Source organism: Alosa pseudoharengus, unplaced genomic scaffold (genome assembly GCF_046254945.1).
Source record: "Alosa pseudoharengus isolate Yale_2024_CS ecotype anadromous, Long Island Sound unplaced genomic scaffold, YU_APseudo_1.1 YU_APseudo_1.1_scf_18, whole genome shotgun sequence".
Lineage (NCBI taxonomy): Eukaryota > Metazoa > Chordata > Actinopteri > Clupeiformes > Clupeidae > Alosa > Alosa pseudoharengus.
The window spans coordinates 2,533,846-2,561,702 of NW_027468650.1; the positions used below are offsets into that span (position 1 = coordinate 2,533,846).

Here is a 27,857-nt window from a genome sequence, read left to right on the forward strand (position 1 = left end):
GATTTTTTTCTGATTTTTTCGGAGAGGGTCACCTGCCAAATTGTGCTGAAATTGGGTGATTTCACACGGAATGACCCTTTAGTTCATGCATGAGACACTTTACTCATGAAGTTGGTGGTTTGCCCACCGTTTACATCAAGTCATGGTCATACCAGAGACGGTTGATAAAGTTAACTATAGAATCTTTGGTAATACCAGAGACGGTTGATAAAGTTAACTATAGAATCTTTGGTCATACCAGAGACGGTTGATAAAGTTAACTATAGAATCTTTGGTCATACCAGAGACGGTTAATAAAGTTAACTATAGAATCTTTGGTCATACCAGAGACGGTTGATAAAGTTAACTATAGAATCTTTGGTCATACCAGAGACGGTTGATAAAGTTAACTATAGAATCTTTGGTCATACCAGAGACGGTTGATAAAGTTAACTATAGAATCTTTGGTCATACCAGAGACGGTTGATATGATAAAGTTAACTATAGAATCTTTGGTCATACCAGAGACGGTTGATAAAGTTAACTATAGAATCTTTGGTATGTCATACCCCACGGTGGGTTCCCAAGGTCTTTGAAGTGCTTCGTCACGGACACTCAATCTTTAGATTCATCTCACCACTGAGGTTTGCTTCAATGACCTGCAAATCAAGCACAATCATTCAAGTGTTCCAAAGCATAGCAAACATTAAACACAGGCAAGAAATTATTTTTATATAAAAAAAAAAACCATGCCCCAGCATTCTACTGTCTGTATTCAAAAGCTGCCATTTAAGAACAACTGGCCAAGTCAGTAGATGTTTATTATTACATCCTGCCAAAGGAATGGAAGGAAAATTAGCCAGCTGGCTAACACTGCTACATTGACAGTAATGTTGACTAATGTGAGTTGTCCTTATACATAAATAAAGTAATGTTGATTAATGTGAGTTGTCCTTATACATAAATAAATGAAAATGAAATAAGAAAATGAATTGGACATATTTCCAAACACTCTACAAATTAATAATCTGCGTTTCTTTGTTTCAATGCCTCCTTTCATTCCTCCGTCTCTTACAGAGAAATTGTAGTGAAAAAATGTACAGAAGTCAAAGGCTAAACAATATAGTGATGTAAAGGCTAAACAATGTAGTGATGTAACAATATAGTGATGTAAAGGCTAAACAATGTAGTGATGTAACAATATAGTGATGTAAAGGCTAAACAATATAGTGATGTAACAATATAGTGATGTAAAGGCCAATGAGCCCACTCCTTGCATGGCAGTGGTGCTTATGTAATAAAGATATTGTGTCTACATTTCACTCACCAAATAATTGGACAGGTTCTTCATCCTGTCCACAACATTTTTCATTATTTTGAGAGGACGCAAATATATGCTGACCTACAAAACAGTATACTATGGACATGTCATTTTTTACAGACATATAGAGTTGCAAAATTAGTTTTGCACTAAAACATGTTAGTTGAGAAGATCTTCACAATGTTGCCACTCACGTCAAAGTCTGGCATGCTGGGTTCTTTGAAGTCGTGCCACATACGCCGGGGTATGACATCCACTGGGATATCGTGCGTGACAACACGACTCACACTGGACAACGAGGGCTTTGGTGGAGGGACACAAATAAAGTGCATATACTTACATTTACACTTAAACACTTAGCTGGCAGTTTTATCCAAAGCCACTTAAAACAGGGAACAACCAAGGTGCAGTGTGACAAGGGCATCAATACATCATCTGATATTCATCAAACAGGTTAAAGGTGCTCTAAGTGATCTGATATTCATCAAACAGGTTAAAGGTGCTCTAAGCGATGCTGGGTAACGTCACTTCTGTTGACTTTCAAACAAAACAGAGAGCTAGCTCGCTACTTCCTCCCCCTCCCTCCCATGCTGCTCCTGTGCAATTGAAACTCTCCTAAACGCACATCTTGTCTGTGATTTGCTGGAACAGTTTGTTATGTTTTTATGGGCTAGGTTTGCCCAGGTTGTTTTTGTTGCCGTTTTTGGAGCCTGTGCTGTCCACAGACATCACGTTTTTTACAGTGTATTCAGGACACAGACAGCTAGCGGTTGGTTAGGTGATGTTTGCAGTGCAAAAATGTTTTAGCCTAAAAAACGCGTGCCATCGCTTAGAGTACCTTTAACTTACAAGGTGTAAATGTCACCTAATGACTGCAGTCTCAACTGACAGGTTAGGGTTAGACATTCTGACATTGTCTGACATTCTGAATTTTAGTAGAATGGAATGACGCAACTTACCAGCTCTGCGGCAAGGGTGAGACATGGGGCAGTGTTTCTTGGTTAGTTTGATTTTGACGGACTTGGCGTTTTGGGCTGTCTTCAGAGCTCTCGATATGTTCTCTGGAGCCAACTCCAGACATATCTCATTGGCATCCGGTGATACACCCTCTATCTGATATTTATCAAAGAAGCTCACCTGTCAAGAGTAACCATAAGCAGGTGCTATTTTGAGAGAGCAACGGATGTGTTCATTTAGCCATGTTATAAAAGGAACCTATGATCATAAGGTGCTTGATCTGAAACAGATACTACCGTACACTACACTAGCCTGCAGGAATTAATGCTATGGTACGCACACCCATCACGCGTGGACAGTATTTTTCCTTTAGGTTCGTGCATACATAGCATAACAACATCCACATGCAATAATGCAACAACAAAACAACAACGTCTACAATTACCTATTCATTTGGGCAACTTTATACATCCCTATACAGGCTAAGGCTACCTTTAGTTGTGTTATAGCGTACTGCAGGGGTCGGCAATTACGTTTGGACCCGGGCCAATTTTTTTTCAGACAATGGCATCGCGGGCCATAGCTTTTGTAATGGGGGGGGGGGGGGGGGGGGGGGGTTATAGGCCTACTATTTAAATTATTAATTATTATATTATATTAAAATAAACATCATCTAACTTTTAAAATGCATTTAATTTAATTCCATTAAAAACGTTTATTTGCTTATGTGCGCTGTTTTTATGCCGCCTGCTGCATCTCCTGTCGTCTCTCATGAAACAGGCGACTTGCCTAGCAACTTGCCGTAACTAATGTGTAGGCTACAAATATTATTCTTTTGGATGACGTGTAAATGATTAGCTGAACATTGCTATATGCTAGTTATCGATGCAAAATGTCGTTGTCAAAAGCCTTGAAAAGAAAAATTGATTCAGAATGCAGGACCTACAAAGAAGAATGGAAGCAGAGGTATGTGTTGAGCCTGCCTGCATTTCTTAATGCCAAGCCTATTAATTTAACGAAACATAGGCTATTTTTGACCTTGCCCACTGGAAGAGGGAGACAGGACACTGTTGTTGTTTTTTTGCACAAGATTACGCGCACTCGCGTGCCAATACCGTTCCGACCTGTGCGTCATGGATAACTGCAAGGATGTTCCACCTGTTTTGTCACTTTAGTAGGACTATCATCTATACCTCAATAAATGTTTTGAAATTGATGGGATTGCTGTAGGCCTTTTTTTCTTTTTAAAAACATGGGGTTAAAAAAAAAATTCATTCAACAGCAAATTAACGTCATCTCGCGGGCCAGATAGAATAGATGGCGGGCCAAAATTGGCCCGCGGGCCACTATTTGCCGACCCCTGGCGTACTGTAACGTCTGGCTTTAAACAGCTGTAATGCAGTCGTTCTGACAAGCACACCAATTGCTTAGCCAACCTTGTTCTTGCCCATCTTGAATAGCTCCTCTAGCTTTGCTGCCTCCATCCTTTCTGTTTTCGTTGTTTAAACTTGTGATATCCATGATGAGTATTGAGTTAGTGAATTAGCTCAACATTGTGTGCTGATAACAGGGTTCCTACACATTTTCCATTTCAAAATTCCATACTTTTTCCATACTCAAATGTTCAAACTTCTCGGTAGATTTTTCTGACCGTATTCTAGCCGTTGTCAATATAGTGTTCTACTAGCATTGTGAAGAGCTGTATAATAATGTTTATTATTAACTTGTTAGCCCTCAGAAAACACTTGCCCATTGTTGGATACTTTTCAATGGGGAAGTGCTGTGTTGTAAGGTGCACTAACATTTGATACAGCATACTACATGTTGGAGACTAGTGCACTGCTGGCAGAGGCCTCAGAAATCACCGTAAACAGTATTATTTGTTTGCAATAACAGTTTATCAGATAATGCAGTATCCATGTCTTGGTAACTTTTACAAAATCAAAAAAGTCTACCAGTGTTTTAGCCGAAAATAGCAGAGCTAGGTATAGGGCACGTGCATAGAACTGGGGTTTTCGACAATGTCAATGGGTCCCCTTGTGGGAGAGATTTTTTTTCTTAGGACCCCAATTCAATTGTATCTTGATGATGTGGACTGACATCTTAAGCTACACAACAGTAGGAATGGTTTATTATGACCTGAGTGAAGTGATTAGTACTGTAGATGCAATAGTCTGGAAACACAAATATTTCTCCATACCCTTGTTTCTTTTTTCCATACTTATCCAGACCTGGAAATTACTAAAATCAAATTCCATACTTTTCCAGGTTTTCCATACTGCGTAGGAACCCTGTGATAACCATATAGAAAGCCGAGTAAAAGAAAACAAGTAGCCTATGCGTGCCTGCGTGCGTATTCTCTCCTGCTCAAACATGTGTGTGAGCGTTAATGTTATATGTTGTTAATGTTCACGAACTTTACTTAATAGAAAATTGTAAATAGCCTGATGGCATGCAACTAATGGGATACTGTGCATAGTTGGAAAGGTATGGTAGGCCAATATGGTGTGAATATACACACACACAAGGTACATTTTCTCTCGTTGTTGAGTGATGGTACGCACAGTGCGTACGGACGTACACCTGCAGGCGCGCCTGGACACTATACTGAAGCTCCTCACAGAAAGCACAGGGAATTCAAACATGCAGTTAGTGAGCACAACGGAAGTGTTCATTAAGCCAAATAGCTCTGCATTGCCAGCACAGGTTAACAAAACAGACATGCTATATAAGGAGTCTGTGCTCATGAGGTGTTTGATACATACACACTTCAAAGAAGGGGATTTAAGCGTGTATACCTGTTTATATACCCACTTGTAATAACTCGCACCACATGCTAACCCCGCCGTTGGACACCTTCCCGGAGAGCACAAAGTAGAGGTTGTCAGGAGTGAGTCGCAGGACACGGTTCTTGTTCAGTTTAGCAATCGTGTTCACAACACCTGATGAGCAAAACAAAACACAATGTATAACCATACGGTTGAATTCTCTTGAAACACAATGCAGCATTTTAAGGACTGCCCAGGGCCAAACTACAAGAGCTTCGCTATCCACTCCAGCCAACACGTTAACTTGGCCGTGGTTTAATGACCTTTTGCCAACTTTACCTGAAAGATAGGCTACAGGTGCCTACTAGCTAGCTAGCTAACACGTTACTGTCTGGCATTCTGCGAGGTTGCTACCTTCACTTCAGGTAACGTAACACCACCTAAAATCGACATGGTTTATAGACATTATTAACGCTACCCAGCAAAGTTAGTCGTTTTCATCAGACTGAAAGGGTTAACTTCTTAGCTTCAGTAACCAAATTCCCCTAGATCGCATTAGAATGGTAAACATAAATCGACCGACAGTATGACATACTAAACAACAAGGCGTCACAACATACGCGTGAAGTGATTAAGACATCCCACGTCAATCATTTTTGATCGGAACTTCATGGCTGTTTAAAGATGGTGATCTGGGACCGAAAAATCGTTTGGGACAAGTTAACTGCAGAGAGCCTTCCTTCGTCCCGCTCATAGGTCCCGCTAAGAAAATAGTTCAACAATATTATTCTTCCCAAAGGAAACAAGTGCTACCCAGACTTCAGTACCGAACGAACTGAGTAGGCTACCGCCACCAAAGTCCACTAGGAGGAGCCCGACATCAACCAAAGTTCTGCGTCCCACATCTTTCTATATGGTAATGGTAATAAAGAACATTATATATAGCGCAGGGTGTTATCCCTATTTTGTCACAAGGCTATGGCATGGCTATTACAAGGCTACGGCATGATGAACACATATTTTTGAGAATATAGCCTATGTGTAATGTTAGATGCTGTTTAGGCTACTGTCCAAAGTTTATGTAAATGCATTGCATATTTTTGGCTTGCGGGGCTGTTTTGATGTAGGCCTATGTTGTTTCCCTCCTAAAATTAAACAATCTAACATCTAAACTCATGGAATTTAGGTAATTTAATTAAATTCAGTAAAAATTTTGTCTAAATTAGGCTGCCAGTACTGTAGAGAGCCGTATTCCCTGTAGCCTAATCACATGACGCCATATGGAGGTTCTCTGTAAAAGCTTTAGATAAAGTGTATGTGCTTATCATTTTCCTTCCTTGGCTTTATCATGTGTTAGCCAATATGCAAGTCCTATCAGTAGCCTATAGAGCATGTTTTTTTTTATTCTATAGGCCAACCATTATATTCTATTTTCATTTTATTTATATTCTATTTTATATTCTATTTTAATTCTGTAGGGCAGGCTGTTTTTTTAATTTGTATTCAATGAAGCGTGAGCATTTTCAGGCTGAAAGCAGAATGTATATGCTTCTGCACATTTGACACAGTCATGTGTATAACAGCAGGCTAATGAGAAATTAACCTGCATAGTATTGTTTGAATTACAAATAATGAAATGGAAGTTTGTAGAATTATCAAATGGTTGCTGTTTGCCAGATGCAAACACACACACACACACACACCGCTGCTCTTCACCCTGCACTGCAACCTGCACTGCAACCTACTGTACAGCAACGACCACATAGTGAAATTTGCTGACGACACAACTCTGGTGGGTCTCATCAGCAAGGGCAACGAGACTCAATACAGGTTGGAGGTCAACCTTCTGACCACGTGGTGCAGGGACAACAACCTCCTGCTGAACGTCAGCAAGACCAAGGAGATTGTTGTTGACTTCCGGAGAGGTCACACCCAACACCTGCCACTGACCATCGACGGTGCTGTGGTGGAGAGAGTGAGCAGCACCAAATTCCTGGGGGTGCACATCAGTGAAGACCTCTCCTGGACCACCAACAATGCATCACTGGCGAAGAAAGCTCAGCGCCGCCTGTACTTCCTGCGGAAACTCAGGCGAGCAAGTGCTCCACCAGCCATCATGACCACATTCTACCGAGGCACCATTGAGAGCATCCTCTCCAGCTGTATCGCTGTGTGGGGCGGAAGCTGCACTGAATACAACAGGAAAGCCCTGCAGCACATAGTGAACACAGCTGGAAGGATTATTGGTGCTTCACTCCCCTCCCTGAAGGACATTTACACCTCCCACCTCACCCGCAAGGTGACCACAATTGTGAGTGATGCAAGTCACCCCGCTCACAATTTGTTTGATCAACTGCCCTCTGGGAAGAGGTACAGAAGCCTGTGCTCCCACACCACCAGACTCACCAACAGCTTCATACACCAGGCTGTTAGGATGCTGAACTCTCTCCCCCCTCCACCCTCAGCTACATAACATCCTGGACTTTGGACCCACAATGGCTGCCTTGCACTACTCCACTTGCACTACTCCACTTGTACACTTACACACTTTGCAACTTGTTGTTGTTGTCCTGTTGTCCTCAAAACACTTCTGCTGCTCTTACATAACTTGCACCACTATGCCACTTGCATAGGTCAAACAGAAATACCTCAGCCATTTATTGGCCTGACTTTTGCACTATTATATTGACTGTCTACTGTACGCACAATTGCACATTTTCAACTCAAATTTTGCTGCTCTTATTTTTCTTCATTGTATGTGCCTTCTTATTTTTACTTTTTATATTGTTTACTTGAATGTTATATTTGTTTGTGGACCTAATTGGTAAAATATGTCTTGTCTCCACCGTGGGATAGTGGGAAACGTAATTTCGATCTCTTTGTATGTCTTGGTGAAGAAATTGACAATAAAGCAGACTTTGACACACACACACATGGTTATTGTGCATTTGTTCATAATAGGGCTATCACGTGTCTGATGTATGGATTAAGACATTTAGGTAGTTTATGCATTGAATTGAAATGAATGTGTTTTTGTGTTTTGTCACTCGTCTGTAACGCCAAATCTTGGCACAGCTGTTACACAGCAGTCGGCCCTGTAAACAGAAAGATACGTTATTACTATCTAACGGGAGTGTTTTGACCTCCAGTGTTTCCCATACATTGACTAATCTGTGGCGGGGCGCCACAAAATCAAAATCGGCCGCCACAGATGAATATTCTATGTTTAATTTAATTTAATTTAATTGCATTGCATGTAAATGCAATGGACTATTATCACTGTTCTTCTTATCTGTTATTATTCTTCTTCCGACCAAATTTGACGTTTAATGACAATGAAACGACTGAACCGTTTGACGTCATTCAAACACTCCTACAAAGGTCTTGTAACGGACAATTGTACAATGTATTTTTTACATTTGTAAACTTTATACTTTTTGAGATATTTACGATAAAAGAGCAATAAATTCCCATTGACTTAACATTGACCGCCTTGGCGGCAACTTTTAGCATTATGACGTGACCTCCAGCTGAAAGCAAGCCTAGCCTAATCAACAGCTGAACGCGAGCTGCCACTGGAGCTGTGAATCTTCTGAACGTCTTCGCCTCCTGTACTGTGGTCACTTTATTTGCTCGAGGCACATTTCTCTAATTACAGACAAGGTAAGTGTTTCGGTTTTTGGTATTTGAGTCATTTATGTCGTCAAACATTATGTAACGTTAGCGTTATATGTATGAAATGATGGGTCACAAATAACTAAACTAACGTTATAACGTTAGGTAACGCTAACGTTAGTGAAATAGTTGACGTTAGCACCTTGCTACGTTGATATGTATTATGTAAGGAAACCCACTGTTAATCAACGTTAATATCTCGTCAACTTTACAGTGACCTATTAGCTGTAGGTTTCGATAGCTAACGACAATCAAACGTAATGCACTAACGTTACATTTGTTAATTAGGCCTACTAACCAGCAGCGTTTTAACTAGAACGTTAACGTAAACCAGAGAAGTAGGCCTACAGATACTAGGCTCTGGTTCTATTCAACATCAGGTCACTTTTCACAGGTGTATAGAAATCAAGCACCTAGAATAGATTATGAATGCAGACTGCGTGGTGCTTGATTATAGCCTAGGGCTAGGCTGTGTGAAGGGACCTGATGAAACCCATCATGGGTTTCATTCATGGCATGAATAACGTTAGCTACTTGTTGATGGTCATAACGTTATAGCTTCTACCGTTCACATTTTAGTTAAAGTTAACAAATATATGCTCCTGTTTTTATTTTAACAAATGTTTAACGTTGTACACTGCTTGTTTGTGTATCAAATAGGCTACGTGTCATTCTACGCTCCTGATTCTTACGTAGCCTAAGTAAACACTATCACGGTATAGCCTACTATAGTTCGTCTATTGATGGGTTTCATCAGGTCCCTTTCCACAGGTGTATACAATCAAGCACCTAGATTATGAATTCATTGGTGCTTTATTAATACTCCTGTGGAAAGGGACCTTATGAAAGCCATGAATAGGCTACTGTTAGGAAATGGACAATACGACTAAAGTCTTGTTAAAACACAACAGAAGTTGAGCTATAATGTTTGTGTTGTCAACATAGGCTACAATGTTTACTTGGCCTACTAATTTCTGCATTGTTCTGGTCTAAATTAAAGTGTAGCCTGGCACGTGAATCAAACTTTCCATTTGTAGTACATTGTAATCTGTAGGAAAAAATGTGGCTGACAGACCTAGCAAACTGTTTAAGTTATAGCAGTTGGTTATCAAGATACTTAGTATCAGAATGATCCGTCCTTACTCATATGATTATCAACAGCAACAACAGACCCTTTACCTGCAAAGTTTTCTAAGCTGTTTACGTTTTTTATTTTTTTTAAAATATGATTCTATCACCTATACTAAAACTGAAAACAATAAAACACACAATTCTGCTTTGTTTGCAATTTAACATTATAGGCTAGTATTTAACTACCAGTAGCTTGATGGTGCAACAATTGTATTGTAGGCCTACTCTACCTTTTTTTAATTGTCCTAGAATTGTTTAAAAAGCTTAAAACTGTTTACCATGTTAGTCGTTAGGTTATAATGTGTCAGCCTAATGTAATGTAACAACTTCACTTAAATACCTTAGTTGTATTGAACAATTGTACAATTGCAGACATTCCTTGTTTTGGTATAACTGTTAAACTTGTTTGCTTTTGCCTTTTAGGTTCCAGACCAGACCAGACCAGTGGTGATGACCGTGTATGACATTACGTGTGTGCCTGTCTGTGTGCACACCTGTCAACCATACATCTCTGACAATGTTGCTAGCAACATACCTACTGACATACATTCTTACAAACATGTGACCATATCTCAACATATCTGTGCACATACCATTTAACCATACTGAGACTTATCTGAGATCTACACTGAGACATTCTGAGAAATATATTGTGTGAGGGCTATACTCACTAACTATATGGAACATGTATACCTGTGAATCATATTTGTCAACCATTCATACCTTTGAATCATACCTGTGCTGTAACATCTGTGAAACATAGCTGTGCTGTTAGACCTCTCTTTTTAGACCTGAGCTGTGCTGTGTGAAAAATAAGATTCTAACCTAAGTTCTGTCTAAAACTGATCATCTGAAGGGCTGACTCTTTTATTCTTCAGTGTATATATCACCATCAAATTTGACCTAATACCATTAACTGAGGCCTCTAGCTGTTGCTGCCAGTTCAGAGTTACCTGATAAATAGATCTGTCTTAGGATAATATGATTGGCATTATCAAGTTCTGTGTATATATTAGGGCTGTTAATCGATTAAAAAAAATGGTATCTAATTAATTACATACTCTGTGATTAATTAATCTAAATTAATCACATATATAATATTTGCTGTGAAAGTATTTTTAAATATTTAAATTCCAATGAATCATTGAATAATCAGCATTAGTGACATTAAAGTTCAAAAACTATTTTATTATTATTTTAATAATGGCCATAATAATCTATGATATGACCTAATATGCTGAGGAAATAAATTCAAAAGTGCTTCGGGAAGAAGTTTTTTTTCATATACAAGCTATTTCAGGCCACAGATATAACCTAGGGGACACAATGAAAATAAATTAACACTCCCCTCAATGTCAACACTATTTCTTTGCATTAATGTGCGACACCATCAGGCCGTTTTTTAAAAGTAAATGTTCCAATCAATGATCTAGGCAGCACGTTTTCTTCTCTCTCCTTCTTTTTACAGTCTAATGGTTACTGACTACAATGGCTCGGGGTCAAAGGTCATACGGAATCGATTAATCTGCGTTATTTTTTTTAATCAGTTATTTTTTCTCAAATTAATTAATCGAAATTAATAAGTTATTTTGACAGCCCTAGTATGTATGTGTATATATATATATATATATATATACACATACACACACACAACTGTGATTTTTACTTCAAGCTTACATTAGTAAGTGTTCATTAGTGTATTCTGAGTATCATTCTGCCGTATTAAAACAAAGAATATTGATCAATATTGAATTGACCATTTATTTTTACTGACTGTCATATACTCTAAGCTAACATCTAACCAAGTAAGTGGTTTTCAAGAATACTGCAAGACTGTGTAATCTGAATAATCATACTGTAAGTAATATAATGTTATACACAGCAGCTTTTTTGCATTTACATGCAATGGTAATTCCCTGGAATTGCATTTTCTAGTTTAAATATAAGATCAAATCCTTGCATTGCCATTGAGCTGCGCTTTTTACGCACGCAGCCTTTCCTTACCCCGCCCCGCTCTCTGTCGTAGCCTGCTGCCCCTCCTCTGCATGTGCATTTAACAAAATAATCACGATTGTTGAAGGATTGTTGTTGTCACATAGAAGCATTGCATAGAAGACGTCTGGCTAAATTGCTATTAAATCTGCTTAGCATCGTGACCATGCTGCGCAAATTTGTTCAAAACTGCTGCATTGAAGTTAACTCTGCTAAGGTCTTATCACAACATAGTAGCCTACATTGAAGAGACTAAACTTAAAGTTAAGTTATGCAATCAGGCAGTATCTCAAAGCTAACGTAATACTGTTTGGATGTAGAATTTAGCATGCTTAGCCTACTTACAGCTGCTTGTCAATTTCGTTGAAGGGCTCATTTTATTGATTCTGAATGTTTGCAAAATCCCGATGTAAATGGGAAATGTTTTCCAAAATTCAAAAGTGCTTGTCCCAAGGAAAGGTAGGAACCTTTATTTTAACTTTGTACAAAACGTTATGAATTGCATCCACACATCAGCAGCCTTTTAACGTTAACCCCCCCCCCCGTTGTCCAAGTCAGCTACCGCCACAAATTGAATCCAATTCTGTGGGAAACACTGGACCTCCCTTAAATATACTCTCTGCGTTGTGTTTTGTTGTTAAATCAATACATATAAATCCATGTGACAACTGAATTGGATCTTACAGAAATATATTGCCCAGTGTAACATGCGTGCTCTCAAGATGCACCATCCAAAAAGAGAGAGGGGGGGGGGGGTGCCCCAAGTTAAAGTTTATTTGTTCTGTCACTTTTATTCCACAGCCCCTTCTCCCAACACAACCATGGGGGGGAAAATAACAGAACAGAGAGACACACAGAAATCATGGGGGAAATTCAGGGAAACACAATCACTCCTGCTACACTTATGCAAACTGGATGTAATTAAACGCCGATGGTAGGTTAAACAGCAGGCCAACAGGTTCCCAGAGATGCGCTGTGTTGTAAGATCATTGGTAAACAGACTGTGCCGGGAAGGAACATGATCAACATGCCAGTAGTTCAAGGAGGAAATGCTTTTATAGTTTTGTTTACATGTGTTCAATGTAAGTCAATGGGACCCGGAAATCGGTAAATAGCAGTGGCCAAATATTATTTATCCATATAGCGAGATGGCGGTGCAGCAGGGCGTGTCAAGTGTAGGCTAGTATAAAGTCCAGGCTGAGGATGACAGTCCAGTCCGGTAGGGAGAAGGCACATTCTAGTACCTAAATTAACGTGCACAACACACCGGTAAGTCCTAGGCTTTGGCTATATCTACTCCCCTTGTAGCCCAGTTAGCATTCTAGTGGTTGTGGCATTTCTCTACGTGTAGAATTTTCTACTCACAGTGAATTGTCGTTCGTTCCAGCAAGAATCTCTCATTGATATCGAGATCGTTAGGCTGCATTTGGCTTCCTTTATTTTCTTTCTTTAGAGCTAGACTAACCTTTCCCAACGGAGTGAGTTTGGTTGTCATACTGGTTTTATTTTGCAAGCTAATGGTGTGTGTCGTTGACATCTTTTAGTTAAGGTTTTATAGATAATCATTTTAACCACTCAGCCATCCTAGCAGCACACTTTGTATTTATTCCCATTTACCACTAAACATATACAACTCTTACAAAGTTTATCTGACCCCCAATATCCACAAAACACACATGGGGGTTTGGGGGCCAATATGGCCGCCCAGGGGTTTGACATCAGTCACATGACTGTCACATGACTTTACATCCAATATGGATGCCAAGGGGGGCGTGGCATTGTTTGACACCAGTCACATGACTGTCACATGACTTTACATCCAATATGGCTGCCCAGGGGTTTGACACCAGTCACATGAGTGTCACATGACTCACAAAACAATAACAATAACAAACAACACGTGGCGACAACCACATGGCTAATTTGCATAAAAAGGAGGCGTGGTTATCACGTGATTTATGACGTTTCAGGGGGCGGGCTTATTTTTGACAGTTTGTTCATGATAAGGACTACTAATAGCATTCAACACCAAACAAAACAAAATAACAGTAAATTACTAACACCTACTGCCATCAACATCAGCAGAAGAAACATTGCCCAAATAGATCCAAGAAGAAAAAAAATCAATTAGGCTAGACTTGAATCACTTTGCATTTATTATTATTTTCAAGTCTCTAGGCAAACTGTTCCACAGGACAGATCTGCAGAATAAAGGAATGACTCCTTGCCCATAGAGGTCTAGAATGTAGGCCCCTAACCAGAAGAAAATCAGTTGAGCTCCCTCTAGTGGACCATGAATGTATATCCCTAAGCCTGTAACCCTCTCACACTCACTCCTAGTATTCAGCACATAAACACATAATGTTCAAGAACTGCAAGAGGTTCAACCCGGCGCTCAGGTACATAGTCCGTAATAGGTGCTCTTGGGGTAGGGAAAAATCCAATGACACAAAAAAAGAAGGTCCCAGGCACTCAGTCAGATGTAAAAAGAGAAAGAATGAATTAAAAAGCCTTTATTTGGTATGGCTTAAGTCATTTAAAAAAAAAAACAAGCCCTGAAGACCACTTGTTGGTTGAAACATGTTGGTTCTTGTATTTAAAAAAAAAAAATGACTTAAGCCATACCAAATAAAGACTTTTTAATTAATTCCTTCTCCTCTTTTTATGTCTGACTGAGTGCCTGGGACCTGCTTTTCTTGTGTCACCTAATATTCTGGATTTAGAATATGAAAGATATTCAATTGGCTATATTCCAGATTAACTTTGAGGTCAGAGGATCAGGCTATATTATTCATTAATTTGGGCTATGCGATTTGTAAATATTGTAAACTGTTGGTCTATGCATGTCAATAAATTCAATTATACAGTATATTTTGAAGTACTTGTCCTGATTTTTCATGTGGATCCTAGTGGGCACCAGTGTTGTAGTACTCGAGTCTAGGACCATGGGGAATTGGTCTTGGAAATTGAGACGAGGACTCGACTTTTTTTTTGTAATGTCATTAGGCTATAATTGTAATATGTCATTAGAATATTATTTGGTATAGGATTTTAATATCTAAATTATTTTTAGTATTAATATTAGTGCAATGGAGTGCTACTGCTTCATGTCATACATCACACCATGTTCCTATTAACTTTAACAGCGCCAATTGCCTGGAGACACGAATGCCCCAAAGGTTGTCAGTTTTGCATAGTGACTCGACTTGGACTTGACTCGGATGAGTAGTGGACTCGACTCAGACTTGAGTTTGATTTTTTTTTTTATTGACTTGGACTTGCCCCCAGACCCCCCAAGCGAAATGATTTGCTTTCATAGGGCCCAGCTTTTTTAGCCGCAAAAATATGACTTTATGTTATTTGTGGAGGACTGGTCAGACATCACGCCAGTTTTAAATAATTTTGTTGAAGCCATTTCTATGGAATTAATAATATTTTGAGTTTATTTTGTAAGAACGGAGAAAACCTGTGTTGCAAACGTTATGTAAATTGGAATGTAAACAGTTGACCAGTAATTAAGAATGATGTAATTTGATTGGCTGTTAGATTTAGTATAAAATAAATAGAACCCCGCGAAACAGTCAGAAGCCACTGGACTTTGGAGCAACACAGTCTTTTGACCTAGCCTACACAGAACATTCATACGGGAGATCAGAACAATTATAGAACATTCATACAGGAACTACACAGTTAATCTAAGAAAAGTAAAGATCCTAAGTTTTTTATGCTTTGTGATTCGAAATTCATGAGTAAACAGACAAACAAGGAACTTTTGATTCAAGACTTTTATTTTATAACGTTTTGTGTTGAGTACGAAAGAACTTTGAGGTCCTAGGCTAATGAGTCAGCTTGCTGCACTTACATCAAAGTCAAAAGACTGTGGCTCATACTGTAGTTAAGAAAAAGATTGCTCGACATTGCAAATTAAGATTGCTCGACGAAGCGGACAGACAGACGAGCCGCGTGAGAAGACCGCAAAAGAAGAAGCCAACGACTCGTGAGGACGACTGGGCTAAGCTGAAACTTGCTAGCGGCTGCTACCAAAGAAAATTGACCAAGAAGGCTGAAAACTACGCCGCAGCTCAAAAACACAGAAAGAAAGACAGAGGTATCCTACCTTGAGTGTGAGTCGTCGGCTCAATGAAGCTTTCCTTTCAACAGGTCTGATATTGTTTTCTTGATTCTATTAGCCTCGTGGCGATGCTAACGCTAACCATCGTCTAAACGTAAAGTAAATGTCACACTGGATATTCGGGTCTGAAAGTCAAGTAGCTTTATATTAAGAAATTCTACACATTCAGTAACTCTTATCACAAGTGGTTGTGAACACATAAGAAGAGTTGAAGCTGTGGATAATTCGAGGAATTGTGACAGTTTGTGTGTGAAGATTTTAAAGTGACATGACATGGCAGATAAAAACACAGCTACGCGTGTTGACCAAAAGAGGGTGCCAAAGCCCACAGAAAAGGCTGTAGAAGAGAAAATACAAAGGCTAAAAGGCGAACGCAAGGGAAAGTTGGCACAAGTAACTAAACAGAAGAATGACAAATTGAAGGAAAATGAACACAATGTTACTTTCGTTAAAGATGAAGCATTGCTACTGTTTGAAAGATACTTAGGACAGTATGAACGGATTAATGAAGAATTGTGTGAGTTAATAGATGAAGATGATAAGAAAGCGGATCAAGATGCTTATGAGAACAGATATTTAGAATTTAAGCGGTTTATAGAAAACACAAACAAATGGATTGCAGATGTCTTAAAAGATGAGGAAGATGGTATTAGGCCACATGACAGTGTATCCAAAGCTAATTCTGTGGCAAGCCACACTTCCAGTACTAATTCTGCAATGCTGAGAATTAAAGCAGATCGTGAAGCACTGTTGGCAAGAGCTGCAGCAATGAAAAAGAGAGAAGCAATAGAACAGGAAGAAATTAAAAAAGAGCAATTGGAGCTTGAAACCGAGCTTGCTGCTTCAGATGCCAAATTAAAGGTGTATGAAGAATTTGAAGATGCTCATGAACCTATAGATGATTTATTTGAGCCACCTTCAAGACCCAGATATGAACCCCTGATGCGTAGACAAGAAAAACACAGTGTTGGCGATTATGTGCGTCGTGGAGCTGGTAAGCCATCTCTTACCTTCAATCCAAATCCAGCCACTCAAGTTGGTGCTTCAGATAGAAGAAAGTCATCGTCAAGGTTTGATGCTGGCAGCAGCACGTCACGTTTTAACCATCATAATCACACTGATTCTTCTACAAATAGCCTGCACGAAGTGCTACAGCAGGGGTCGGCAAATAGTGGCCCGCGGGCCAATTTTGGCCCGCCATTGATTCTATCTGGCCCGCGAGATGACGTTAATTTGCTGTTGAATGAATTTTTTTTTTAACCCCATGTTTTTAAAAAGAAAAAAAGGCCTACAGCAATCCCATCAATTTCAAAACATTTATTGAGGTATAGATGATAGTCCTACTAAAGTGACAAAACAGGTGGAACATCCTTGCAGTTATCCATGACGCACAGGTCGGAACGGTATTGGCACGCGAGTGCGCGTAATCTTGTGCAAAAAAACAACAACAGTGTCCTGTCTCCCTCTTCCAGTGGGCAAGGTCAAAAATAGCCTATGTTTCGTTAAATTAATAGGCTTGGCATTAAGAAATGCAGCCAGGCTCAACACATACCTCTGCTTCCATTCTTCTTTGTAGGTCCTGCATTCTGAATCAATTTTTCTTTTCAAGGCTTTTGACAACGACATTTTGCATCGATAACTAGCATATAACAATGTTCAGCTAATCATTTACACGTCATCCAAAAGAATAATATTTGTAGCCTACACATTAGTTACGGCAAGTTGCTAGGCAAGTCGCCTGTTTCATGAGAGACGACAGGAGATGCAGCAGGCGGCATAAAAACAGCGCACATAAGCAAATAAACGTTTTTAATGGAATTAAATTAAATGCATTTTAAAAGTTAGATGATGTTTATTTTAATATAATATAATAATTAATAATTTAAATAGTAGGCCTATAACACCCCCCCCCCCCCCCCCATTACAAAAGCTATGGCCCGCGATGCCATTGTCTGAAAAAAAATTGGCCCGGGTCCAAACGTAATTGCCGACCCCTGTGCTACAGCATCAAAACGAAGTCACCGAGATGCTCATTAAACAACAGAGTTTGTCTCAACTGCCTCAAAGAGATATATCCACGTTTACAGGAGATCCTCTGACTTACAGATCTTTCATAAGGGCATTCGAGCATGCTATTGACAGTAAGACAGACAGTCATCAAGATCGGCTGTACTACCTCGAACAGTTCACGAGTGGAGAGCCACTTGATCTCATTCGAAGCTGTGAGCACATGAGACCAGACAGAGCTTACAAAGAAGCCAGAGACCTGCTTGATCGTCACTATGGAGATGAACAGACCATCGCTACAGCTTATATCAAGAAGGCTATGCAATGGCCTCAGATAAGGCCAGAAGACAGAAAAGGATTGAATGCCTTTGCTTTGTTCCTGATTGGATGTTGTAACACAGTGAATGATGTGGACTACATGGACGAAATGAACAATCCTACCAACATGAAGTCCATTTTATCCAAACTTCCATTCAAAATGAAAGAAAGATGGAGAAGTTATGCTTACGACATTCAAGAAAGAAGAAGAAAAAGAGACAGGTTTCCTGATTTAGTGGAATTTGTGTACCGTCAAGCAAAGGTTGCCAATGACCCCCTATTTGGAGATATCCTGGATTCCACTTCAGGTAATCAGAACAATTCAAAGAAACAACCTAGCATCAGAAAAGGTGAGTCTAAAAGAAGCAGCTTTGCTGTGAATGTATCTGCTACCGAAGATAACAGTTTCAGTAAAAGCCAACCTGAGAAGAAGCCTTTTGCAGTCAAGTCAGCAGGTGTTTTCCAAAGTCCCTGTCTTTACTGCAAGAAGAACCTGCACTGAATGTGTGCAACAAGACTCGAGAACAGCCTCTGAAAGAAAGAATTCAGTTCTTGAAAACTAACGGCCTTTGTTTTGGATGTCTGACGGCAGGTCATATGTCCAAGGACTGTAAGAAAAGGGCCTCTTGCCCAGATTCTCAAGCACCCAGCTATCTTGCACGTTGTTAAGGAAGATGTTTCATCAAAGAACAACAGTGCAGATGACCGCTCACAAAGCACAAGTGAAGGCACAAGTGAAGTCACAAGTGCTCTTGTGTCTGCAGGGTGTAGAAGAGGTGACCATACTGGGGCCGGGAACGATGAGTGTGTTCTTCCCATCGTACCTGTGCAGATAAAACACAAGAAAGGCACAAAGATAATCAAGACCTATGCTTTCCTGGATCAAGGAAGCACAGCGACTTTCTGCACTGAAGACTTGGCGAAGAAGTTGAATATGCTTCGCACTATAGCGCAAGAACAGAAAGTGAATAGCTATGTACTTACTGATCTGGAGGTGTGTGGCTTAGAGGAGCAAGATTATATCCAGCTGCCCAATGTGTATACTCAGCCAGATATACCTGCAAAAAAGGCCAACATTCCACAGAAAAAAGATTTGGTGAAGTGGTCTTACCTGAGTCGAGTCCATCTCCCAAAACTCGAAGCAGAAGTTGGTCTCCTCATAGGTGTCAACGCGTACAAAGCCATGGAGCCATGGGAGATCATCAGTAGCCAGAACGACGGACCATACGCTGTGAAGACAGTTCTTGGTTGGGTTGTCAATGGGCCAATCAGCAGATGCCAAGAGAAGGAATCAGATGATGGCAAAAGACAAAGTTTCCTTGTCAACCATATTTCTGTGGTAAGCATTGAAGACATGCTGATGAAGCACTACAATGCAGATTTTCCAGAAAGACGATGTGACGACAGACGAGAACAGTCTCAACATGACAAGCAGTTCATGCACACAGTCACAACGTCAGCACAACTTGTGGATGGTCACTTCTGCATCAAGTTGCCTTTGAAGGATGACAAAGTGAAGATGCCATGCAACCGTGGTATTGCTGAACAGAGGCTTTACTCTTTGAAGAGGAAGTTCAGTAGGAATGCAGACTTCTTTCAAGAGTACAAGGCTTTTATGGACAACATACTGGAAAAAGGCTACGCAGAAAAGATTTCAGAAGAACAGTTGAGTCGCAGTGATGGAAGAGTATGGTTCATCCCACACCATGGGGTGTACCATCCGAAAAAGAGGAAACTCCGAGTTGTCTTTGACTGTGCGGCAACTTACCAAGGCGTGTCGCTAAATGACCAGTTGTTGCAAGGGCCTGACCTAACTAACACCCTCATCGGAGTGTTGCTGAGATTCAGACAGGAACCTGTCGCCATGATGGCAGATATCGAGTCCATGTTCTACCAGGTATGGATTCCAGACACAGACAAAGATATGCTACGCTTTCTCTGGTGGCCAGGCGGCAATCTGAACGTGGAAGCAGAAGAGCACAGAATGTGTGTGCATCTGTTCGGTGCTACATCATCCCCTAGTTGTGCGTCATATGCACTGAGAAGAACAGCAGAAGATGCAGCATCAAAGAGCACCCCAGAAGCCACACAGACAGTCCTCAAGAACTTCTATGTGGACGACTGTTTGAAGTCGGTAGCCACAGAAGACAAAGCCGTCGCTCTTGTGAGAGAGCTGATGACGTTGTACGCCAGTGGTGGTTTTCATTTGACCAAGTGGGTCAGCAACAGCAGAGTCCTGCTGGGCTCCATCCCTGACCCTGAAAGAGCGGTTGAAGTCAAAGATCTCGATCTGGAGCATAATGAGTTACCAGTGGAACGGGCATTAGGCGTGCAGTGGTACACAAGTTCTGACAGCTTCAGGTTCAAAATACACCTGCCGGACAAGCCATGCACAAGACGGGGCATTTTGTCTGTCGTGAGTTCGGTGTATGACCCAATGGGTTTTTTGGCACCACTCCTCCTACCTGTCAAGCTCATTTTAAGAGATCTCTGTCAAGAGAAGAAAGGTTGGGACGAAGAGCCATTAACGAAAAGCCATGCCGGACATGGATGAAGTGGCTGACAGACTTAGACAAGCTCTCAGAACTCAGTCTGAACAGATGTTTCAAACCCCCTGCATTTGGGCCCACAAAGGCTGCTCAAATCCACAATTTCTCATATGCCAGCCAAGATGGATATGGCGTTGTGTCGTATCTCTTGCTGACAAATGACCAGGGTGAGAAACATGTATCATTCTTAATGGGAAAGTCCAGAGTCGCTCCACTCAAACAAATCACGATTCCGAGAATGGAGCTGACGGCAGCGACAGTTGCAGTCAAAATTGATCGGATGTTGAAAGAAGAACTTGAAGTTACCCTGATGGAGTCGGTCTTCTGGACAGATAGTACGACAGTACTAAAGTACATTGAAAACGATGCCCTTCGTTTCAGGACGTTTGTGGCAAACCGTGTCTCTTTCATTAGAGAAACATCTTCTCAGTGGAAGTACGTCAACAACTCACAGAACCCAGCAGATCAGGCTTCAAGAGGTTTGAAGATCCAGAGCTTCATGGAAAGTAAGAGCTGGTTTCAGGGGCCTAGTTTCCTGCGGAAAGAAGTTGAATGGCCAAAACAACCTGAACAGTGTACTTACCTGACTGAAGATGATGTTGAGGTGAAGACATCCGCTGCAGTGTCATGCACAAACTCAAATGAGTGCACAGATCCACTGAACCAGCTTGTTGAGTATTACTCCAGTTGGCATAAGCTAAAAAAGGCAGCAGCCTGGATTTTGCACTTGATAGGGACGTTGCGGCATCTTAGTGAGAAGAGAAAAGAGTTTGAGCAGAACATACAGCAGAATGAGAATGATCCAGAGAAGTGCAGATCCATAGTTGAACAGCAAATGGTGATGTGCAAGAAGAACCTGGAGAAAAGAATACTTACCGTGGAAGATCTATCCAGAGCTGAAATGGAACTGGTTAAATACAGTCAGAGACAAGCTTACATGGTGGAGATACAAACCTTGCAGCCGGGAGGCTCCCGTGTGAAAAAGAACAGTTATATCTTCATACTGGATCCATACTTGCAAGATGATGTGTTGAGAGTAGGAGGACGTCTGAACAGATCGGCGATGCCTGAGGAGGCCAAGCATCCCGCCATTCTGCATAAACAGCACAGAATAGCCCACCTCATTCTCCACCACATTCATCAAGAGTCTGGACATGGAGGTAGGAACCACGTCTTAGCCATACTTCGACAACGGTATTGGATACCAAGAGCCAATGCAGCAGCAAGAAAAGTGATTTCAGAGTGCAATCTCTGCAGAAGAATGCATGCAAAGGCAGGAGAGCAGAAAATGGCGGATCTGCCACAAGACCGTCTGCTCCCCGACAAACCACCCTTCACCAACACGGGTGTGGATTATTTTGGACCTTTCGAGGTCAGAAGAGGACGTGCAAAGGTCAAGCGTTATGGAGTGCTCTTCACATGTTTAACTGTCAGGGCAGTGCACATAGAAGTAGCCCATTCCCTTGACACCGATTCATGTATTAATGCCATACGGCGTTTTCAAGCCAGAAGAGGCCAAGTGTCAATCATTCGTTCCGACAATGGCACAAACTTTGTCGGCGCCGAACGAGAGCTGCGTGAGGCATTAGCGGAGCTGGATCAGTCTCGTATCAATGAAGTCATGATGAGAAAGGGTGTGCAATGGATTTTCAACCCACCTGCTGCGTCCCACCACGGCGGCATTTGGGAGCGCCAAATCCGCACAGTGAGAAAAGTGCTGAGCTCTGTTGTGAAGCAACAGCTCTAAGAAGATGAAGGACTACATACTCTCTTATGTGAAGTTGAGAGCATCATCAATGGGAGACCCTTAACCACCAACACAGATGACCCCAATGATCTCGAGCCGCTGACACCGAATCATCTGCTCGCATTGAAAACACAGCCTAGTTTTCCACCTGGTGTGTTTGCTAAGGATGATGTCTACGCTCGCCGGCGCTGGAGACAAATACAGTATATGGTGGATCTGTTCTGGCGAAGGTGGACTCACGAATACCTACCACTCCTGCAAGAGCGACAAAAATGGCTCAGCCTAAAGAGAAGTTTCAAGGTTGGAGATGTCGTCCTCATTGCAGATGCGCTCCTGCCAAGAAACTCCTGGATGTTAGGCAGAATCATGAGGGTGATGCCCGACTCCAAAGGCGTTGTCAGAAGTGCTGAAGTTCGGACGAAGACCAGCATCATTCAAAGACCCATAACTAAACTTTGTTTATTGCAGGGAGAAGACTGAAGATAGAAGAGAAAGATTTGAATAGACTAGAAATACTTACCAGAGTGGATTGAATATTGAATAGAATAGTCTGTAAAATGTAACAAATTACCAGTTTGAATAGTCTGTGAAAAGTATTTAGTTGTTAATACTTACCAGTTAATGTTTACCTTTAAATACTTACCTGTGAAGTGAAGAAGATTATTAATATAAGGAATTGAGAAAAATGTTAAATGTAGGAGTGTAAATGGCTCCAGTTTAAGTTTAAGTTGATAATTGATTTGCTAAGGCCTAGTCAATTAGGGGCCGGGATATGTTGAAGCCATTTCTATGGAATTAATAATATTTTGAGTTTATTTTGTAAGAACTGAGAAAACCTGTGTTGCAAACGTTATGTAAATTGGAATGTAAACAGTTGACCAGTAATTAAGAATGATGTAATTTGATTGGCTGTTAGATTTAGTATAAAATAAATAGAACCCCGCGAAACAGTCAGAAGCCACTGGACTTTGGAGCAACACAGTCTTTTGACCTACACAGAACATTCATACGGGAGATCAGAACAATTATAGAACATTCATACAGGAACTACACAGTTAATCTAAGAAAAGTGAAGATCCTAAGTTTTTTATGCTTTGTGATTCGAAATTCATGAGTAAACAGACAAACGAAGAACTTTTGATTCAAGACTTTTATTTTATAACGTTTTGTGTTGAGTACGAAAGAACTTTGAGGTCCTAGGCTAATGAGTCAGCTTGCTGCACTTACACATTTATTACAAAAATGACAAATAGTAAAAAAAAAAAAAACTTTTTGTGTTCATTCAAGTCTCCTTCATGCTACAGATGTCATGCTTTCAGCAATTTCCTTAATTCACAGAGTTTGTAGAAAACCTGTAATCTCCCATAAAAGTGTGTCAGTTTGATGTCACGTCCATAACACTGATAAAATGGCATGTATTTTTAGGATATAGATTTCAAACGTTTAAACAACTAGCCTAGCAAAGGCCATTGATATTAATGAGGTGTTACTTCCTCACTCTCTACAGTTATATATAATACCTCCATGGTGTGTCCAAACTTTTGACTGGTAGTGTAACTAATGAAAAATCTATTCTGGGTAATTGGGTAATGTAGGATATAATGTTGCAATCTCAGTTTCCATGCACTTGAACACAATTACAAAACTGCAAATAAATGCCAAATCATGGCATGACCTATTTGCAACTAATTAGTGATGATGACTCAACTGTTAATTAGTTCCAAACCAGAAAGCAATGTTCCTGTGGCTCCACTGGCAGATCAGGGTTCAAGATTTCACAAAGGAGCACAAAGGTCAAGATTTCACAAAGGTGCACAAAGGTCAAGATTTCACAAAGGTGCACAAAGGTCAAGATTTCACAAAGGTCAAGTATTCAATTCTTAGGGAGCATAGATACAAAATAAATGCATACCTGCACTGTACTCTAACTTGATTTGTAGACATGTCTGCTATATTAATACACGTGAAATGCAAACATATCATTAGAACAATAACTGCCTGCCATGATAAGAGTTGCATCATTACAATATCCATGGGGTGGCCTGCTCTGTCCTCTGCGTTATGCCTCTACTGGGAGATTATTAACGGTTGAATGTATCTCCCTTGATACAGCCCCACCTGGAGCAGCTGGTGTGTGACCTGTTGATCTGGTCTGCTCAGGATGTGTTTAGCCAGTCCACAGGGGCTCTGGTGTGGCTGAACTAATTGCTTCCCTGGGATTGTCTGAAGTGGATTGGTGACCTCTAAAAACATGTTTATCCTTTCATGGACTTACCCTAGAGTCAAAAACATTAATCTCCTAACCTCCCTGGTACAAACCAAAATGAAAAAAAAAATTCAAATTCAAAAATACTCAAAGCGGCCATATAGGTTTAGTCATAGTTTTTTTTCTTCCAGATTTTTTTTTTCTTCAGTAATTTTGTGTCAAGGATTCCCGGGACACTGAAAGACCGGGGTGCACGGAACTTGGTAGGCATGTAGCCCCACAAGGATGACACGGAAACCATTGTTTTTCGTTTTGATCCATCACCCTCCGCCGGACTAGACCCTCCGAAAGGAGGGTAGGGCGGACACAGTTTTCTGTGAATATCTCGAGAACCATAGGACCTAAAGGACCACACATTTATTTGGTATGTTGGTCTTAACTCATTGGTTCTCAATACCAATTTCAAGTTTTTGCCTGAAATTGCACAGCGCCTGCTTCAGAGGCCACTGTTCCCACCTAGTTTAGCCTCTAACCAAATGCTTCAGAATCAGAATAACTGTGTGATGTACTGACACAGAGTTACAGAGACTAGAATATTGTTTTTTCTTTCTGCCGGATAAGCATCTCTGAACTGACCACATTTCAGCCCTCTAGGTCACTTGATATGACTTAGAAACACAACTGAGCCCTAGCACCAGGTATTGTGAAGCTGTGTGCAAAAGTTGGTCAATATAGAATGAAAATATGACCATTATTTGCCAAGGTATGCTCATGCGTTTTGTAAAATGCTCGGAAACTCCCCATAGGACTTTTGGGTATCCAAAATGCATATTGACAATCAAATGCTTACTGCATATGAACCCCTTTGTGTAGAAGCATAATCTTGGTCTCAAATGAAATAGTGCACCTATAATGCAAAAGCAAAAATGAGGTGTTGTAATCGCAGGTATCTCTGGCTGACATGGTCAAAACTGCACGAAATTCATGCACATTATGACACCCTCTGAATGCATACCAAGTTTCGTGGAATTCCGTTCATGGGGAGCCATACAATAAATTAATTTATGTGTACATTGTAGGGCTGTAACGATACACCAACATCACGATTTTTGACCCCCGGTTCGATACAAACCTCGAATTTTCTTTTTTTGGAGGGGGGCTAGACATTTTATTAAATAACATTTCAATAGCCTACCTTAGAACACCAGAGGATTGCAATATAATATATAATATAATAATATATCTGTATTATTTTATATCCTGGTATAAAAAGAGAGAATACTGAATGTCTGATATTTATGACAGCACACGTTATGCAGATTGGCCTATAGCCTAGGCCTACTATTTCTATTACAACTCTACCTCATTCTGCTGTCTGGTTGAAGCCTGAAAATATTTTAAACAAAGAAGCATAGTTGGCAAGCTTATCATAGTCTACTGATTGGACTGTTCAGTTTCCCCATGTGTGTAAGTTTCAAGGTACCGTAATACTTGTTCTCTTTGGGACAGGCCCTTTTGGGAAACATTGGTATTGAGATGATCAGTCAAATTGAATGCAAGGGTTTTAAACAAATATGTGCAGCATGCTAATGATGCTAAGCGGATAATAATTTAGCTAGTCGTCTTCTATGCGTCCTTGCTTTCACGATAGTGAATGCTTTATTTGGATTGTGTTGGCCGAGTCGCGCGTGTCCATTAAGCGAGAGAGGGAGGGAAGGAGAGCGAGAGAGAGCGGGGCAAGGAGAGGGGGTTTACTTCTATACTGTTTGTTAAAGTTGAACACATAGTCTACAATGAAAGCAATATTTATTTATTTATTTTTGGACAACGTAGCCTAGGCTACCGGTAAAGCGGGAGATGTGTGTTGCTTATGCGGCCGCGTAAGCTGCAAAGCACTGCGTGAAACACTAGAGAGCAAAGATTCTAGAGCGGAGTAGAGGGTGACAATTTTTCGGGACTCCCGCGGGTCACGGTATTCCCGCGGGTTTCCCGCAGTACGGGAGTAAATTTCACTGTTGGTAACGTGATTGGGACGGGACAGGAAATAATAAACGGGAGCTGGCGGGAAGCCAGAGATTATTAACTTAAAAAATGACGCTGCAATGCAGTGAGTGCGCCCAAAGACGTGAGGCATTTCGTTTTAGAAAAGAGAACCAATTACAACCCACAAGTTTGTTGTTGATTGGTAGCCTATCAGAGCAAGACAAGCAGCTGCCCTGTTCACAATCAATCAGCTTCAGCGATAGGCCCTAAGGCAAAATGGATGCAAAGAAACAGTTACAGGCGAAAGTATCAGCAAAGGACAACTCTATTCAATTGCACGAGCTGTCCGGGAAAGCGATTCTCGTTGAGTTTAATGTGTCATGCAATGTTGGGGCATGACACCTTGACGATCGCATTCCTCAATATATTTATCGCATAACCCTGGCGGAACACAAAAAATTGTTTTGTTTACTCATAGCAACGTTGCTATGCTTCGCTGGTTTAACGTGATGAGAACGGTGCAAACTTAACTGATGGGATGAGATCTAACTATGAAATGATTTAAGCATAGCCTACAGCAAAGTACTGTAAAATATGTAATTTTAATATAGCCCAAAATGATCGGCTATTAAAGAAAAGTTAGACAAGGCTTTCTGCCCTACCAAAATGCATGGTCACCGCACGCTACTGTAGCCTAACAGTCGGATAACTTTAGACATCAACATAGGGAGCGGGACGGGATTCGGGAGTCTTTCTCTCGGGATTTTGCGGGACAGAATTTTTTTGGGGGGGCTGTCACGTGATCGGGATATGACGGGAGTATTTGTGCGGGCTCGGGATGGGACGGGAGTGAAAATTGCTTCCCGTGTCACCCTCTAGAGCGGAGCTCTGTTCTAGAATCTTTGCTAGAAAGGGTGTGTCGCGGTTCTGCCTTTTCACACCGCGACACGGGATTGTGAATATGAATGTCAGGCATTTCGGTTTCGAATCGCATATCGTCGTTACAGCCCTGGTGTAATCTTACCAACTTTTTTAATTGTTTACTATGAAATTGAACTATTGTATTGTTATTTGTATGTTGCTTTTGGACAA

General features: G+C 40.7%; 1 pseudogene; it reads right to left on the reverse strand.

Moving 5' to 3' along the window:
- Positions 1-266: 266 nt before the first annotated feature.
- On the reverse strand, positions 267-5,822 carry LOC143130829 (checkpoint protein HUS1-like; annotated as a pseudogene).
- Between the last annotated feature and the right edge of the window lie 22,035 nt (positions 5,823-27,857).